Here is an 8,071-nt window from a genome sequence, read left to right as displayed (position 1 = left end):
ACCCCGAAAATTTTTAAATAAAAAAAAAATTTTCAAAAAAAAAAAAAAAAAAAAAGTGGACATTTCTTAGATTCAAAAGTTGAAAATTCTGAAAGAAAATTCTGACTTTTGAAACCTGGAGATCTCAAAATTTGAGCTTTTTCTAGCAAATTTTTGACAGTTGAAACTCTGTTTCCAAATTTTAGAAAATAAATTTGAAATTTTACCATGAATCTCAGAATTTTTTTTTTAAAAATTAGAAAATGTTAGTTTTTTGGCAGAAAGTTTCTCCTTTTTTCTCTCTACCATGGCTCTACTACTAATTACCTACTTGAATCAATAGGGAAAGGCTTGAATCACTACTCCTGATCTGAATCTTTACATTTATTTCCGTTTCTTTGTAGCCTCAAACACTCGGCAGCGTCTTCGGTTTCTCCTAAATGTCAGTGACGTTCCTCTAAAATCCTCGCTGCTAATCTGTATTCCTGCTGGTTTGGGTTCCAGATTTACAGCTGATCAGCGGCGTTTCACTGAAACAGAATCAAAAATACCTGGATTCAGTGCGAAAACTCCCACTTCCAACACTAAAAGTGAAACTAAACGTTTAGGATAAACGGTGATGTTTTCCTCCCTGTCGATCAGGGGAATCTGTGCCTTCAAGTTTTCTCTCTAATGAACCGAAGGCATCATGAGAGCAGCCGTAGGATTTGTGCTTATGATGGTGAGGAGAGAAATATTCAGCTTGTTTTTTTGTTTTTTTTTTGTTTTGTTTTCCACTCGCTGCTTCGATTCCGTGAAGAATTAACCAGAAGAAATCGGTTCTGCCCGGTTGGACGAACCGCTTTTCTCTGGGTCCAGCTGGGTTCAGCTCTTTGCTGCCCCCTGGTGGGGCGACGGCGTGTTTACTGTGACGTTTACGTGGATTTACCGTGAACAAACGTGACTGAAACAGGAAAGATGGAGTGAATGTGTCACTGAAGGCTCCGAACAGAAAGGAAGTGATCGTTCTCAGGACCAGCAGGCTGGGTTCGGGTTGCTCGCTTCTTTTCCTGCAAATTATCTGAAAATGGTTACAAATGTTAACTTTTAGTTTGTTTTGAGGATTAAAATCCACTTTTTCTTGTTAAAAGCCCCTAAAGTATTCCTTAAAGCTCACCCTCGTAACGATTCTAAGTGAGAAAATGTTTGTTCAAATACTCGTAAAACAAAACGATGCCGCCATCTTTTCTAAAGTGACGGTTTTTCATGTTTTCTTGTTTTTCATGTTCTCTTCTTCTGATCTTTAGAATTTAAAAATGGCTTGTAAGTTATTTTTAAAGCCGTTAAATCTTCTACTCTAGAAAAAAGCTGGGTTTTAATCCTCGTCATCTGACCCGTTCAGTTTCTTCCTCTCTCCAGTGCAGCTCGTCTGTCCAGCGTCGCGTCGCAGCTGCATGCTAAAGAATCACACCGTTAGGTTTTTCTCACGTTTTGGGGATGAACCACTGAAAGTTTAGTCTCTTCTGGTTTACATCACCGCCTCGTTTTATTTTCTTTTGAAGCATCTATTTAAATATTTTAGTTTTGTTTCTCTGGAGGTTGTTATAAGCTATGCACACACCTCGCCTCCCTGAGCTTTTGTTTTTCAGTTCAGTGATTCTAACAAAGGATTTTATTATATCTAATTTAGTTTGACTTAAATTTTATAGACAACACAGGTGGAACTGAACTTCCAGTTTCCATATAGTTTTTTATTTTCCTTTTTATTTTTTCCTCCATATATTTGTGCAGAAATGACATATAAACAATAAAAATGCTAATCTGAATTCATGTCTGATTGTTTTTCTTGGAATCTGACTGATTTGTTGTTTGCTGTAATATTTGAAAGGGGTTTTTTTAAATCACAAGATTAACAAAATGAAAAAATAGTTTAGTTTTTTATTTAAAAATCTGCAGATGTGACTCAAACTACGGATGAGGATTAGAGCTGCTGAAAATAAATAAATTCAGCCTATTTTTTTCACAGAATTCTGACTTCGGAGAAATAAAATCAGAATAATGTGAAAAAATAAACTGTGAGCATAAATTTAAAATTCTGAAAAAAAGTCGTAATTATTTTTTTCCAGTACCCCTAATCCTCCTCTTTAAGAAATTTCTAACAATAATTTAGAAAAACTAAATAAAAACCTAATATTTTGTGTTCTAACCAACCACCAGCAGAGGGCGATATACACAAGCTTAAGTTTTGTGTGAAATTGGTAAAAAAAATCCATCTTAACCTTTGATCTGTTGTCATGTTTTTGTTTCTCTTTAGAAAAAAGCTGGACATACACAGAAGAATATAGTTGGTTGCCTTAAACTTTTATAAAAATAAAGTAAATTTAGTTTATTAAGAAAAGTTGATTAAATGCACTAATGATGTTGCTGTTTCATTAGGGATTTTTTAAACACTTAAATCCTCTGGAGAAATGATCAAAAACATAAAAACTAAGTATACATTAACATATGTTATAGTAATGGAACTAAAGATGATAAAATAGTAATAATCTGAGTACAGCATGCAGTTTTGTATTTGAAGCTTAAAAGCAGACATAAAATATGCTACTCTTTTTTTATTGCAGAAATTAAAAACGAAAAAAAGTCCTAAAAACAAATTGCAATCTTAAAATGCAAACTATTAAGTTTTAAATAACCACACCTTTCTTATTCTTTTTCAGTTCCAAACACAGTGACCTAAATGCTGCTTTTATTGCTCCAGACTCCCTAAATGTCTTTTATTTTCTCCAATAATCACCTGACATATTTATTTGATGGGGCAAACACACCTGAATGTGTATTAACATAAGAGTTCAACAACAATTGCATCAATCTGGTTTCAGTTTAAGTTGCTTATGCATGAAAAAAAACAAACATTTTAACTCCACTTCTGTTTAACGTTTGCAGATTCAGTCTCTTTGTTCTGAGAACTCGAAGTGAAGAGGACTTCTATGAGTACAAAAACGCTTTAAAATCCTGAATCTTTGTTTTTTCAGGCAGACAAATTTACCTGATTTAATGCGACTGGTCCCATAGGAAGATTTGAACTTTTTCACAAGGACTTTATGTGACAGACCAACACAGATTCATCAAATCAGAAGTTTGTGTTTCAGCAACACGGCAGTTCAAAATGTTTTACACCATACAGTAAAATCAGTTAATCCCATCACTAAAATCATCAATACGTATCAAATGTGTTGATTGATGGTCCAGTTATAACGATCAGAAGTCTAGATTTTAAGGAACTCTGTGTTTCGGCTGTTTTGCAGTTTTCTGGAAGTTTGTTCCAGATTTGTGGTGCATTGAAGCTGAATGCTGCTTCTCTATGTTTGGTTCTGGTTCTGGCGATGCAGAGCAGAACCAGAAGACCTGAGGTTGCTATGACAACAGGGGATCTTTAATGTATGGTGGTGACACTAAAAGACGCAGCTAAAGATAAACGCATGGATACATCTAGATGGGACATTAGTCCTTTAATCCTGAAGATGTTGTTCAGGTGACAGAAGGCCGACTTTGTAACTGTCTGTATGTGACGTTGAAGGTTCACACCCAGATTTTTAGCCTGATTTCTAGTTTCTAACTGTAATAACTGAATCTGGGCACTAACACTACGTTTCTCTTTAGGTCCAAATGTAATAACTTCAGTTTTGTTTCTGCTCAGCTGGAGAACTTTGCAGCACATCCGCACGTTATCTGTTCTAATTATATGCCCAGAGATTGGACGGTTTAAGAGCCACCTGGTGACATCGTCATGTAGAGCTGTGTATCATCTGCATAGCTATTATAGATAATCTTATTTCTTACTGTAATAAAGATATTCAATCAATCAAATTTTATTTGTATAGCACATTTCAGCAGCAAGGCATTTTAAAGTGCTTTACATAATTAAAATAAAAACAGCATGTGACATTGAATAAACAGTGAGAAAGGGAAAGACATTTTGAAAAAGATTAAAAATGATAAAAACATTAGACAGTGTGACGGAGAAATAAAAAGAAGTTAATAACTAGATGAAAAGTAAAGATAAAAACATTGAAGACATCAAAACCCGCAATTTAGCCATAAGCAACTCTAAACAGGAGGGTTTTTAGTTGAGATTTAAAGGCACCCAGTGTTTCAGCTGTTTTACAGTTTTCTGGAAGTTTGTTCCAAATTTGTGGTGCATAGAAACTGAATGCTGCTTCTCCTGTTTGGTTCTGGTTCTGGGGATGCAAAGCAGAACCAGAACCAGAAGATCTGAGGGGTCTAGATGGTTGGTACAGCAATAACAGACCTTTAAGGTATTGTGGTGCTAAACCGTTCAGTGATTTATAAACTAACAAGTATTTTATAGTCTATTCTTTGAGATACAGGGACCAAGTGTAGGGACTTTAAAATATTGAATTGGAGGAGTCCGAGGACTGAACCTGGAGGAGCCCCACATGATTCCATCCACACCAACGAGACGCCAACATCAAATAATATTATCTCAGGGGAAAAGAAGACATTTTTATTAGTGAAAAAACAAAAAGAATGTTTAATTTATTCTTCAGGTTTAGGCTTATGACATGAAATCCAAATTTAATACCTCGATGTTTGTGGTTGTGACAAAATCACGTGATATGAAGTATTTCTTCAAGGCACTGTTAGCGATTTCTCTCTCTGCGTCTCATCTGCTGATCAGAGCAGATCTTGTGGCTAACACCTTAAGGTGATGACAGCTTCAGATATTTTGATCTTAATGTTCATAAAGTTTCTGTAACTTACAGTTAGGCTGAGCTTTGACAGACGTGACGCTTCGGAGAACCCGTCGAACTCTGCAGTGCAAACTTTCCTCCAGAATAAATGTCAAACGGAGGATTTGTTTCCATGTGGAAGCTGAAAAACGGCAGTAACTGTAAAAGCACAGAAACTAAATTAAATCTATAGAGCATGAAGGGAAAACCCATGACGGAATAAGGATTTTCCCACTTAAAACGGGAGTTTCTCAGTGTATTTTAAGTTTTTATCTTTGGGTGTTGTGTTTTTGATTTCAAATATAGAAGAAATTGCATTTGGAAATAGATAAAAATGAGAAAAATCTGCAATAAATTAAAGATATTTAATGGCTTTTAGTTCACATGAAGGATCCTTATTTTAAAACCTTAATGTATTGAAAAAGAGATTTGCTTTGCCTCTCTGTATTTTATCCCTCATTATTAAAAAAGAAAATCAGTTCATCTGTTTACATTATTACACTGCAAAAGCAAAATCTTACCAACTATTTTTGGTCTAGTTTCTACAGCAAATATTTTATTACACTTAAAATAAGACAAAACTAGCTAACAATAGCTGGTTTTCGCTACATGTAGTTTTAGCTACATGTAGTTTTAGCTGCATGTAGTTTCTGCTACATGTAGGAGCTTGTTTAAAGTCAATAATTCCTTTTAATATTGATTTTTTTTTAAAAGTACTAGTTCTACTGGCAAATTATTTCACCTCTAACATGGAAAAATAACTTGGAACAAGAAAGCAACGAGTGGTTTCTGGATGAAAAATCAACAAAAATCATTTGTCTTGTCCAGCGGCCGGCGCTCTGGTTGGGTTGCTAGGTGACGAGTGGAATTTCACTGGGGTTGCTAGGTAACGCCGCAGTGCCTTCTGATTTGTGACATTACATTCCGGAGGTTTTTGAAACAGCAAAATACATTATTATTATTATTATTATTATTATTATTATTATTATTATTATTATTATTATTATTATTATTATTATTACATTATTGCTAAAAACTGACAGGATGGCTATGCTGTTAAATGCTTGGGTGTTTATAGAAGCAGTTGAGACAAAAATGGAAGAATAAAAACGTTCAAAATGTGAATTTTGCAGTATACGTCCTATTTAAAGTTTCTTAAAATATTTTTTTGTCAAAAAAGTCACATTTTGTTGATTAAATGATTGATTTGAAAAACCACATCCAACATCCAAGGTGGTAAACAGTTTGCATACACTGCAAAAACAACATATTACCAAGCATTTTTCCTTGTTTCTGGTGCAAATATCTTAGTACACTTGAAATAAGACAAAACTAACTTACAAGTAACTTTACAGAAAGAAGTGGGCCATGCTGTAAGTAAATAATTCCTTAATATTGATGAAATATTTGTCCCACTTGCAGGTTGTTTAATTTATAACAAGTTTTCCCATGCAATAAGTAAAATAGTCTTAATAAAACTAGTACTTTTAAAATGAATTGACTTTTTTTAAAAGAAAAAAGATATTATCTTGCTGAAAAGTTACTTGTAGGTTAATTTAGTCTTATTTCAAGTTAACTAAGACGTTTGTATTAGAAACTAGACCAAAACTATTTGGTAAGATTTTGTGTTTTTGTAGTGCATTCATGGTAAGATAAACCTATTTTTATAAAACATTTCAGCAGTAAGGCATAAAACAGCAATCAAGCAAAAAACATTGCATCAGAGTGATATGACGACAGTTTAAATAAATGTGTTAAAATTAATGTTTAGTTGCATTTGTGCAGAATGTAACGCAGATACAGTAAAACACTCGGCAGTGAAAGTGAACCTAACGTCTAAATCTGCAAACCTCCACTTGCTGCAACTGAAACCCGTAAAAACGCTTCATCTGAGTCTAAAACGGTGGATCTCTGGCGCTCGGCGGGTCTCAGATTCGCTGAGATAAGCAGACCTGCTCAGTGTAAACTTAACTCGCAAACTTTATCTGGCGCTGAAAGTCGGGAAACTGAAATTCAGAAGTTGGCGAGCAGACGGCTTTCACTCGCTAAAAGTGGCAGAGGCAAACTGCAGACTTGGCTCGTTTGGCAGAAGCTGCCCTGCGTGTGAGGAAGTGTTTGGACCCACTCTACAGGAAACAGAAGAAAGTTAAAAGTTTCTTCTTATGCTGAAGCGCAAGAGAAACGAAACAAAGTGGATTCTTTGTATTTGACATTAAACCACAGAGATGGTTTCAGACAGGCCTGCTTGGGTTGGTTCGGTTTCCATTCTGGGCAAAGCAGCAAGGATTGCACCACTGAAAACGGTTTTAAAATCTAATCTTTAATAATGAAAAAGCTTTGTGGCACAAATATGTCAGTCTTGGTCTTCAGCTGTTCTTTGAAACTGTAAGATTTGTTTTGGTTATTTATTCTCCTCAGGTTTTAAACTAAAACACATCAGTCACCCATTCCTCCTGATCCCTGTTTGGAACAGAATCACTTCCTACACTGCAAAAAACACAAACTAGGAGGATATAGTGCAAAAATCTTAGTATACTTAACTTAAAAGTAAATTTTCAGCAACATAACAGCTTGTGTTAGGTCAATATTTCCTTAATATTTATGAAAAAGTTCTAGCTCAATTGGCAGATTATTTCACTTATAACATATTATATCCATATAATTATGGATTAAGATTATTCAAATGTTTTATTTTTTGTTTCACCAGAAACCCTCAATTTTCCCGTTTCTTCCTGCTAGAAAAATCCCCCTTTTTCTGGTTTAACATCAAGTTGACATGAAGCGTTTTCACTGCGCTCTTGCATCTTGTTGCATATGCCAATGCGTCTATGTCAGCAATTATTTCAAAATTAACATTATTAGTATCGGATGAGTCAGCTTCAGTTATACAAGAGAAAAAAGACACTTTCCTCACTTCCTTTTTGCACTAATTTTCCTTTGTATCATTAGATTTCTTTGATGAGATTACCAGTATCTCCTTTTCTAACCACATTGACGCACTGCATCAGGTTGTGCCACATCGCTCTTTGTCAAATTTCACACATTTTTTGCTTTAATCTGTAATCTTTTCCTGGTTTCTTTGAAACAAAGTGTGAAGTCACTTACATGCAAAGTGTGTGCAGAAGCATTTAGGTGTGAATGACTCAGTAAAAAGAAAACTGTTATTACTGGCACCCATGAAATTGCAAATCTCTCCTGAAATGATTTTACTTTCAGCAGTTAGTCATCAGCAAATAAACATTTACAGTGTAGGCGAAGCTAAACAAGTTTCGGCTACTTTGTTTTTTGATGCATTCAGTCTTTCAACGTGTCTTAATGTTGGGAAAAATTTCACATTTATGGTTTCTAAATTGTACGAAAAA

The sequence above is a fragment of the Poecilia latipinna genome, unplaced genomic scaffold (genome assembly GCF_001443285.1).
Source record: "Poecilia latipinna isolate Pla-1442-1.1 unplaced genomic scaffold, P_latipinna-1.0 Scaffold204, whole genome shotgun sequence".
Taxonomy (NCBI): domain Eukaryota; kingdom Metazoa; phylum Chordata; class Actinopteri; order Cyprinodontiformes; family Poeciliidae; genus Poecilia; species Poecilia latipinna.
Note: the sequence above shows the minus strand (reverse complement) of the source record.